This window comes from Dipodomys merriami, unplaced genomic scaffold (assembly GCF_024711535.1).
Source record: "Dipodomys merriami isolate MVZ:Mamm:240054 unplaced genomic scaffold, mDipMer1.0.p SCAF_5, whole genome shotgun sequence".
In the NCBI taxonomy this organism is placed as follows: Eukaryota; Metazoa; Chordata; class Mammalia; order Rodentia; family Heteromyidae; genus Dipodomys; species Dipodomys merriami.
The window spans coordinates 38,929,160-38,940,252 of NW_027206068.1; the positions used below are offsets into that span (position 1 = coordinate 38,929,160).

Here is an 11,093-nt window from a genome sequence, read left to right on the forward strand (position 1 = left end):
AGCAATATCAAAGAAGCGATGTTGCATCCTGTAGGTTTGCCTTGTTAATAGGATGGCAGTTGTCATGTACTACGTGCTGCCTCTGAGGCTTCTTGGCTGCCATGCTGCCATGCTTTACCTTTGTAGTCAGTAAATATTAGGGCAGGTATCACTGCAAACTAATAGGAATATCCTAGGCATTATACGTCTTCAAGTATGTTTATTTATGCATTTGATGGGCACTTAAATCTTTATATTCTATTCAATAGATAAGAGACAATAGCTATCCTGATTAATTTTGATATTTCTGCTTGCTTTACAGACCATATGACATGGCCAAACCATTCTTCATATACTTTCTTGCTTCCTGCACATGATATTCCAGGTTTATTTTGTGAGTTTCCTGACTTAGTTCAAAAAACAACCATTTCTTTATTCCATTTTTGGGGCAGAATAGAATTCAGTATCTGAGGACAAGGTATATTGTTGGTACAAAGGAAAGCATTGCTCCTAGGTCCTCTCAGTAGACAAAGTAAGGGAATACACACACAGAGAAAGTTATAGAATATATTCCTTGGTTATGTTGAAATGATAAAGTAATATAGAATATAACCCATTTCAGTCAACATTGCAAGAATGATTCTAAGTTGGGTATAAAGGTACATACCAATAGCTCAAGCTACTTGGGATGCAGAAAGGTGGCAATTTGAGGCCAGCCTGGGAAAAGTTACCAAGACCTTACCTCACAAACGAAACAAACGTAAAAGACTAAGGAATGGCTCAAGTGGAAGGGCACTTGCTTAGAATGCATGAGTTTCTGGCTTCAGTTTCCAATACTGCAAAAAGCAGGTCAAAATGAAATAACAGACAAATCCTACTCTTCTCAGATTAGAATGCTCTGTGACAGACAAATCAAGACCACAAGTCTCACTCATTATAATAAAAGGAGAAGTATATTAAAGAAAACAAAATGGATGTGAAGATCAAGCTCAGAAATGCCTATATTCTTCTAATATTCCAAAATGAAAATAGATAAATAGGTATATTAGAAGCTCTAGAACTGATGAACTATGGAATATTCATATTGTGAACACAACTGACACTAAAAGGAACTTAAAGTTTATAAAGACAATCATTTTTAAAAGCATGTGGTTAAATTTTAAAACATTATTGATGTTCAAAAACAGACTAGATTTAAAAACAGACTAGAGCTGGTAGCTGGTGGCTTACAACTGAAATCTTAGCTACTCAGAAGACTAAAATCTGAGGATTGTGGTTCAAAGCCAGAACCAACAGGAAAGTCTGTGAGATTCTTATCTCCAAGTAACCACCATAAAAATGTGGAGCTTTGGCTCAAGTAGTGGAGCATGAGGTGGGGGGTGGGGGGAACACAAGGAGAGTACTCAGTCCCTGAGTTCAAACCCCAAGACTGATACACGAACAAAGAAATAAAATAAATATTCTGACTAGAAGTTTAGAACTGTTTGAAAAACTTCAGACAATGTAATAGAACAAGAGATATTAGTTGTATAAGGAAGAGATGTAACAGATGTGATTACTGTCTGTCTGTCTCTCCACAGAAGTATGCAGGACGTAGGACACCAATGTGCTGCTGAGTGGGCAGGGCAGGGAGGGCACAGACTAGAATCAGATGACAGTCTACTGATGTCTGTGAACTTAAAAGACAACATCTTATGACTGAAAGCAGTTAAAACTCAAGATTGCAATTTTAACAACATTATTCTCTACTCTCATCTTGACAAATGTATCTTCAGAACCCCCCCAATGGAAAAACATATAAAAACAACTCTTTTCTAGCAGTGAAAAATCAAATAAATATTAATAAGCAACCGATTTAGTTACTATTGTTAGTGTCTACTCTCTTGATGGCCTGGCAATATTTTGAATCAATAATAAAGTCAAAGTGTGGTAGTTTGTATATTATTATCCATAAAACTTATCTTTTCTGTTTCAGAAAGATGATTAAGTAAACTATAATTCACATTTTTTTATTTTTGCTTTATTTTTGTGTAAAGGTGATTTTTATGGTAATGCCATGTCAGACAGCCTTCTGAATTCTCTAAGTTTTACACTTCTGATGCATGGTAAGTTATGATCATTATGATCACCACTAGAGAAATGAAAACTGAAACTATCAACAGAATTGACAATGTAGGAAATAGAAATGATAATTTTACATGTGGTATTCAAATATATATAATTCATTGACTACATATTATAAACTATCATTATTCCTGCTTGCCCTACCCATTTTAGACATCATATGTTCTACACTGAGCTACACCCTAGCCTCCACCCAGAATGTTTCTCAATATCATTTAAATCGATATATTTATCCAGGAAAATGTTTCTAAGTTCTTTCTTCGGGTTTTTTTTAATAAGCCACTATAGAGAAAACAAAAATACATTAGTATGCTGCACAACTTGTTGAAATGTCTCTTCCAGACCACATTGTGATCTAGAACAACTGGAAATAACCTCACTGAAAAATTCCTTTAGGTTTAATTGTTCATATTTCTTCTAGGCATGTACTGTAATCTTTCCATTACATTTCTTTTAAATGTTACTCTTGTTGTGAATGCCAGATGACCTTTCATTAAATTTTTCTCTAAATTAAAAAGCAATGCAATTATTTAAAAGGTGAAATATCCACATTTAGATGTTTGGTACCTTTTGTTAATTTTTATAATAATGAGCAATTGTTCATAATTAAATGACCACACACAGTACAAAGTCAAAAATAAAATTAAAAGTTGGCATTTACTTGAATATCTGCTCTGACTTTTCATAACTATTGTACTGTATTTGATTCCTGCCTAATCTAAATTAAATATAATTGCTTTAATGGTGTTCAGATAACATTCTGATAATACATGCATCCAAGAGGAGATTTTATGTCTAATCTGATATTGATTCATCAAGACTTTCAATCTTTGCGTACAAAGATCTGAAGTGATGTCAAGTTATGCAAAGAAGTATTACTCCTGGAATTTTCTTTTTAGATTTTATCATAAAGTTCATGTACAAAAGAGTTACAGTTACATAAGTCAGATAATGAGTATATCTCCTTTTGAACAGTGTTACCCCTCCCTCATTTTCTCCCAGTTTTTCCCCTCCTGACTTCCTTCTTTCCCAAATTGTATAGTTCATTTCCAACATTGAGTGAGTTTTACTGTCTGTAGCCATGCCACCTTGAATGTACCAGTCTTGTCAGACTTGGAAGCTAAGCAGGGTTGGGCCTGGTTAGTATTTGAATGGGAGACTACTGGCTTATTAAGGCCATAATTCATGGGAATAAAAGCTTACTATCTTGACAAATAGACTATAAAACTTTTGGAAATATTTTTCCCTAAATTTTGGCTTATAGACATTTTTTCTTTACTAATTATGATAGAATCATTATAAAGAAATTACTCTTCTCATAGTTTAAGCAAATGTAAGTATACAAAATTACTTTTATAATTTTCCTCTGAACTTGAAACTTGTACTTTCCATGCCAAATGTATATGCAATAACATAGTCTTTAGTTTTTACTTCCATCTTTTCCTAGTAATTAATTCATGTATATAATTAAAGTTAGCCACTCTGCCTAATTTTTGTTACACACCTGCTTTGACTGATTAGGTGCTTTATAAAAATATATTTCATTAATTTCTTTTCTTACTTGATGTAATACTTTAGAAAGTTCTCAACAATGTTCTTTATCAGTGTTCATCAATCCTTGTCAATATTATAAATATTAGCTCTTTAACTTCTTTTAACTATACAGACATTGTTCCAGATATATATAGATATCTTCGTTAGATGAGAGCAAAATATTATTGTGTATATATAGGATGACTATAAATAATAATAACATACTGTACATTTTAGAAAGGTCTTAGAAGAAAGGGGTTTGAAAGTTTTGACCATGAAAAACACTATCTGCTTTGGGAGACAAGTACATTTAACCCACCCTATGTATGGCACAGTGCATACATGCATCAAAACATTACATGGTACTCTTTTGGCAAGTGTAATTTTTATATTTAATGTATCAATTACAACAAAAGGCAAAAAGTAAATAATTTTACTACTTTTGCTATAAATAGATTCATGTTGTATGACAGAGGTCACAGTTGTTTTTAAAGAGATTCATCTCAAAGTCAGAGGAAAAGTCCTGAATCTACCTTCTCCAACTTGCCAACTTCATTATGGCAATTTTCTTCCATTTCTAATGGCTGTAGAGTCATGCTTATTGATTCTTCCCTGTGAAATTAATATGAAAAAAATTTTATATTCTCATTATTTTTCTCAGTAATTAAATTGTTTGTTTACTAAAAATATATAAGTTGCATACATTTGACCAAAGTAAAGAACCATATAATATTGGATTTTATATATACATAAACTTGATTTTTTGTTTTCTTTGTTTTTTTGTCAGTCCTGGGGCCTGAACTCTGGGCCTGGGTGCTGTCCCTCAGTTCTTCAGCTCAAGGCTAATGCTCTGCCACTTGTGCCACGATACCACTTCTGGCTTTTTCTACTTACGTGGTGCTAAGAAACGGAATCCAGGGCCTCACACATGCAAGGCAAGCATTCTACCACTGAGCCACCTTTCCAGCTCCCATAAACTTGTTCAATGCCATAAAATAGTCTCCAATCAGCAGTAGCACAGTTGAGAATACTACGCTAATTTATGATTACTAAGTTGGAACAGAAAGACCACTAAGAGCAAAATATATTTGTCAGCCCTGTCAGAAATAATATTTACCTTGCAAAAATCTAGTTAATATGCTATCAGAAAAGAAGAATTGGAAACCGTAAAATCCCCTCCAGAACCCGAGAGGTGACAGTGTCTGACAATAGTAGTGGAATTACTCACTGGGCTGTTAGGAGGAAATAGTCACCTTGCCTGTGGGCCTCGGTCAAGAGCTGTGTTGACATTTCTCTGGGGTCCCAACTGAGTTAGTAGAAAAGTACAGGCTCAAGCTTACACTTGCTTTCTGCCAGCCCTGAGTGTCACATGCAGAATAGGGGTCCTCAAGTTCCTAAATTTGTTTATTTTGTAGATGTTTTTATTTTTTTGTTTGTTTTTTATTGTAAAAATGCTGTGCAGAGGGGTTACAGTTATGTGAGCAAGGTAATGAGTACATTCCGTATTGAGCGTTGCTGTCTCTGTCATTTTTTTTAAATTTTATTTGTAAAGTATAATTTCAATCCATTATAAATAACAGTATAAAATATCATCTGTATGTATTACTGGGAAAAATTCATCAAGACATTTTTCTGGGTGAAATAAATTAAGTTGTAAGATGTGTGGATAATTTCATTTTTATATATTTTTAAATATGTTTCCATATAATATGCACCCATATACATACACACATGGACAAATACACAAAATTATATATACACACAAATATGCACATATGTATGCATACACTCAGATATACATAAATATATATGTATGTATACATGTGTGTCTCTACGCACAGGACCAACAAGAGTGGCTACATATAAAACAAAGTTTATCTCTAAGCAGGGTAAGAAAGATGAATTAGGAGTGCAAGAACTATTTTCACTCTATGTGTGATGTATCTTTTTTACAAAGGTATTATTTACTGAAAATATTTGAAAATTTACCTTCAAAATGAAATTATTTTAGAAAATCTGACTTGGAAGTGATCATATGAATGCACAAGCATATATATGCATGATTTAAATCAATTGTCTGCTCTTCACACTATTACCTGCTTCCTCCTTCTACCTGATTCTCAGACTTTAGCTACACCACTAAAATGAGTTAAGTATTCCATCAAATGGAGACTTTACTGGTTATCTGAAAGTGTTTTTGAATCAAACAAGTAGGTTTTCTTTTTCTCTCTCTTTTTTGGAAATGATTGTTTTTATCTGATGCTTTTAAATCCACTGGGGGGGAGGGGAGGAATTGTCAGTACATCTACACAGCTTCCTTGTCACTTTCTTCAGTTTCTACTTCTTTAGGCAACAGCGGATCGATCTCCCACAGCAAGCCTTCACTTGAACCATGGGAGGAAAGAGGAATCTAAATTCAATGGTCTACCTGTCAGACTTCGTCATAACTGTTTTCAGATTGGCAGCTAGTTTGCTATTTGACATGTCCAATGTTGCTATTTTGGTGCTGAGAAAGATTGCCCTTTCTTCATCTAATTTAATTTCACGACCAGTTTTAAATAATTCAAGCATTTGGAATTCCAACCAAACTTAAGGTATCTTTTTTCAGTTTCTTTCTCAATGGATTAAGCTCAAGATTTATTTTGGGAACAGCCACATCAAATCTATTTGAAGTTCACCCAAAATCTTCTGAATCAGATTACTGGTCCCAGAAAATGCAGCTCCATTTTCTTCTGAGATTTTAATCTCTGATGCATTCCCTGTAAATACAGCAACTTTATTCATCTCTGAAGAGATGAATAGTTTGCCAGTATATTCACAATGGGACATAGTGGAACATTAAATAGCCAACATTAAATCAAGATAATCACTTTGCTTTCAATCAGTAAAGTCCAGAATTTGAAATTCCTTAAACAAATGAACAGCTTCTACACCTCATATATCTGCCTTGAGTATAATAAGTGGTTTTTTTAATAGTTACTTCTAAATTATTTTTAAATGTTTTGTATTGTGAAAATACTGTGCAGAGAGGTAAAAGTTACATGAGCAAGGTAGTGAGTACATTTCTTATCAAGAATTGTTGCCTCCTTTTTGTTTTCCCCCACCATCCCTTCCCTCCCACCTCCTCAACTACACTCCCCCCTCCTCTAACCCCTCCACCCATGTGTAAATTGTAAAGTTCGTTTTTCAACATAGTATCCTGCACATCTCATTGTTGCAATGGGTCAACCTGTATTCCTATTTAAACAATTTGTTTTTTCCCTTCTGCTCCCCAAATTATACCAACATCAAATACAGTGAAAACAGGGGTTATACCATGGGGGAGGGACATACAAAGCAACAATAAAAATCACATGGTACCTTATAAATACATTAGAAACAATAGCAAGAAAGAAAAAAACACAGTGCCCCTATCTTGGGGTTCATTTCACTTAACATCATCTTACCTGATTTTTTCTGCTTTTCCCAGACATATACCCAGATGCCCCTGAGTAGATGAATGTATCAAAAAAATGTGGTATATATACAATGGAATTCTATGCCTCCATCAGAAAGAATGACATCTCCCCATTTGTCAGGAAATGGAAAGACTTGGAAAAATTATATTAAGTGAAGTAAGCCAGGCCCAAAGAAACATAGGTCCCGTGGTTTTTCTTATTTGCAATAACTAGTATGTGTTTTAAGTGGACATTATCCATAGGTTCATCTTCCATGTAGTGGTATGATTATTTATTCTACCTCAGTTTTCATCTGATGTTTTTCTTTGTTTTAAGGCTTTGCAGTAGGAGCAGCAGTAGCCAAATAAATACCTGTCGGGTACCAGAACATTAAAGAGTGTCTTTGTTGATGTATCACAATTTTAGGGCATCTCATTATTGCTGCCATGTTGGCCACTCCAAATTGTTGTTAATTTTTCTTAACTATAAAGAAAAATGTCCCATGTATTCATGCTGGGCACCAACACTTTTGTGCACAATGATTTGATTTCATTTTAACAACATGAATCTAAGAAAATACTACCAGTCTTGCAAATGTACACTGAGTACACTGAGAATCCAGGAGGTGGTATTTTTTAAATGCTGTCAGTGAAAGTTCTCCGAGTGGGAAAATATAAAAACCAGGAAGCTGGAAAAACCAAGTCTTAATCACAGTTAATCTGTTCTAAATGGTGGGAGGCAGAGGGAGGAGAATCAAGAAAGTGCACAGCAAGCTCAAAACACAAGACACAGTACTCTTAGACATTTATTGTTTGGGGAGAGTGTCATCAAAAGAGGGAAATGTTTGTTCACAGTTTTCAAGTTCACCCTTGAAAAAAACCTAACAGATGTATATAGCCACCAACCTAAACCAAGTTAGAGAAAAGTGCTTTCCAGGATTAACAGAAAAGAATCAGGAAAGGGAGATAACTGAGAAATAGAACAAGTAAGCTAGGTAAAATTTGGTGCCAGAAGGGAAAAAAAAGGAATTGCAGCAGACTTAGAATGAGACCATCCTTGTAAGTCTTTGGGAACTGAAGCAGCTTGATACCCTCTACAAACTGCCAGCAACATTTTTCCACAGGTGCCAGAAAAACCTCCTTGGAATTTTAATAATTTTAAATAATTTGCATACAAACTATAATCCAAAGCCAATAGTTAAGCAAGTTTAAAATTTACACAACATATTCAATATTTCAAAACCTTTCCTAATCTAATTCTGGCTCAGAAGAAATCTTTGCATATTTTCCATGAATGCATGTGTGTGTGTGTGTTACTCTCTTTACACCATATCATATACTTCTTTATGTTTCATTTTAAGGCTCTGAAGATTCCTTTGACCATTTCAAGTGCGTAATGTAAATTATGAGCATTTTGATTTTTTTTAATCCAGAAAGACTATAACAAGCCTCAGAGAAGAATTTGAAAGAATGATTGGTTGCCTTCTAAAATTGCCATCATTGGTACCATTACACCAATAATCAGAGGGGACTCAAGATTGATAATGCAGATTTCCTAAACTCCAATGTGCCTGTGGAAAGTCATCCTGCTGCAATCTACCACTTTGGGGAACACTTCTCTTCTTAAGTTGAGAGGCTACCCAGGCTAGAAATGGGTACCGAAGACCCTCTGTCCTCAAGCTGAGGATCACCCATACGTATGCAGAGCTCAGGCACCAGAACAGAACACCATGAGGTTGCCTAAGAGAAAGCAGTGGTCAGGCTCTGCCTGTAGGTTCAATCTCTGAAGGATGTGCAGGCTCTAATTCTGGGGTAAGTATATGAAATTCTAGGAAATGAGCAAACAGCTTTGGAAGATGTTAAGTTAGTTTGGATTCCATGTGAGTACTTCAGAGGGCTGGTGGTCATAGAAATAATTACAGCTTACAGCTTTCTTATTACTTACACAGAAAATCTTTAGAGAAAAGATCATTATGTCTGTACAGATAATTACACCATTTTAGAACATGATTTTACTTACCTTTGTGACATTTACTAAAGTTTAAATATTAATGTCTGCTTAATAAGTCTTTTATGCCATCTCTTCACAGTACACATGAGGATGATCCCCTCCTCATTGTGACCCAAATGTTTGTCCAAAAAGTAGCCAACTGGGCTGGGATGTAGCTCAGTGGCAAAGCACTTGCCTAGCAAGTGCAAGATCCTGGGTTTGATCCCCAGTACCAAAAAAGAAAAGACAAAAAAAATACAGTTAAAAAAAAACAAAAACAAAAACTAGCCAACTCTACTCAAGCATATGGCTCTATGATGTAGCAAAAGGATAGTAACTGTCACTATGGATTTCTCACCAGATTTTGAAGTTTTAGCTTCCAAACAAAAACCCTCTTAGTAGTACTGTATTGTCTGTTGAAAATTAAGCCATTATCTAGACCATCAATCAAATCCAGAGGAAAATTTACCAACATCATCTCTAGAATGAAAATGCATTTAAGCACCTAATCATGCATAAAGCTCTCACTGCTGAGAAAATTAATGGCATAGCTCTCAACTGCCGACTCGTAGTTTTAGAACCTGAAATAGACAATGGAAGAGACTCATGTACATATGTATCATTTAATCAACAGAAAAATGATGCAAAATTTCAATGTGAAATATCACATGTCACATGTAGTCATCTTTAAGCAAGTAGATGTTTAAGCTAAACAACTGAAGGTATGATAGTCCCTTGTTCATTTGTTCAGGAATGATGCCACTGAAACTCATATTAAGACAAATTTCTTTTTTGAACACAATCAAGTGATAGATACTAGCAAGAACAGGCAATAGGACCAACTCCTGAGCTGAGAATTCCCTGTTGTAGATGTAACATTATAAACAATGATGGACAGTCTTTTAAATATTTACCACAACAACTGCCCACTCTCATGCATTGCACATAGAGTAAGTATTACCCTCTCATGGGAGTTATGATTCAGGAAGTTAGTTTATAGAGTACTTGCTTCATTGCATGCTTAAATATCGGTTTTACCCTGCTGGACCACACACTCCCTAAACGTCATCAGCTCTCTGCAAAGTACAGAACATGGCAGTACTAGACTGTAAATGTCTCTAGAATAAAGGAAGGAGGAAGGTGGAAGTAAAAAAGACAACTCTGAGGGCTAATTAACATAGAAACCTACCAAGTACATTTAACAAAAACGGAGTGGCTAGCCTTTTCTATGAACACTTTCAAAACCCTCAGTAGGCAAACTTAATCACCTCAAACCATAAACATTGACACTCTTCTTCTCTCAAGGAGACTTAGGAACACTCCATCTGCTTTAAGGTATAAAAATTTCATTTGTACTCTATTATGTCACTGGTGCTGACCCAGATGCCTGGATACTACACTGGGACCTCCTTACTTCTCAGCTGTCTGAGAAGCACTGGGTAAAGTGTAATGATGGATGCCTGTATAAACTATCTTCACTAGAATTTCATATACATATATATATATACACATACAATATATAAAATCATGTACATATGAGAGAGAGAGATGTACAGCTGCCATTTTATCTTTTAATTCACTGGACATCTGTTTACTACTTAGCCAAAGTTGGCTCCCATTCCATCAGGGATATGACTCATTTCTTCTCTTCTGGGACCAATGCTACACAGATCATCACTGCCAATCTCTAGAACAGAATATCTAACAAAAAGGTCCAAGAACCTGTGTTTTTAATAAGTTCTTGAGATAATTCTAGGACATAGTGAATTTTGAAAAGCACAGCCCTATTCATTTCTATAATATTGACCTAGACATTGGTCCCTCATTCTTAAGTACAGCTATCATATGATATGAAGCTGCTAGTTCAGACATTTCCATACTTTCTTTCCCTTTACACTGACTCCTAGCCAGTTTCTCCAGTGGAAGTACTGATTAGAAACATGTCTTCAGGAACTGGATAGCCAGGATTTAGTTCCTAGCTCTGCATGTATTAGTGTGCTATGTGATCTCAAGTACCCTTCTATGGCTCAT

General features: G+C 35.1%; 1 pseudogene; it reads right to left on the minus strand.

The window, feature by feature from the left end:
* Positions 1 to 5,941: 5,941 nt before the first annotated feature.
* On the minus strand, positions 5,942 to 7,521 carry LOC138810089 (large ribosomal subunit protein uL1m-like; annotated as a pseudogene).
* Positions 7,522 to 11,093: the final 3,572 nt, after the last annotated feature.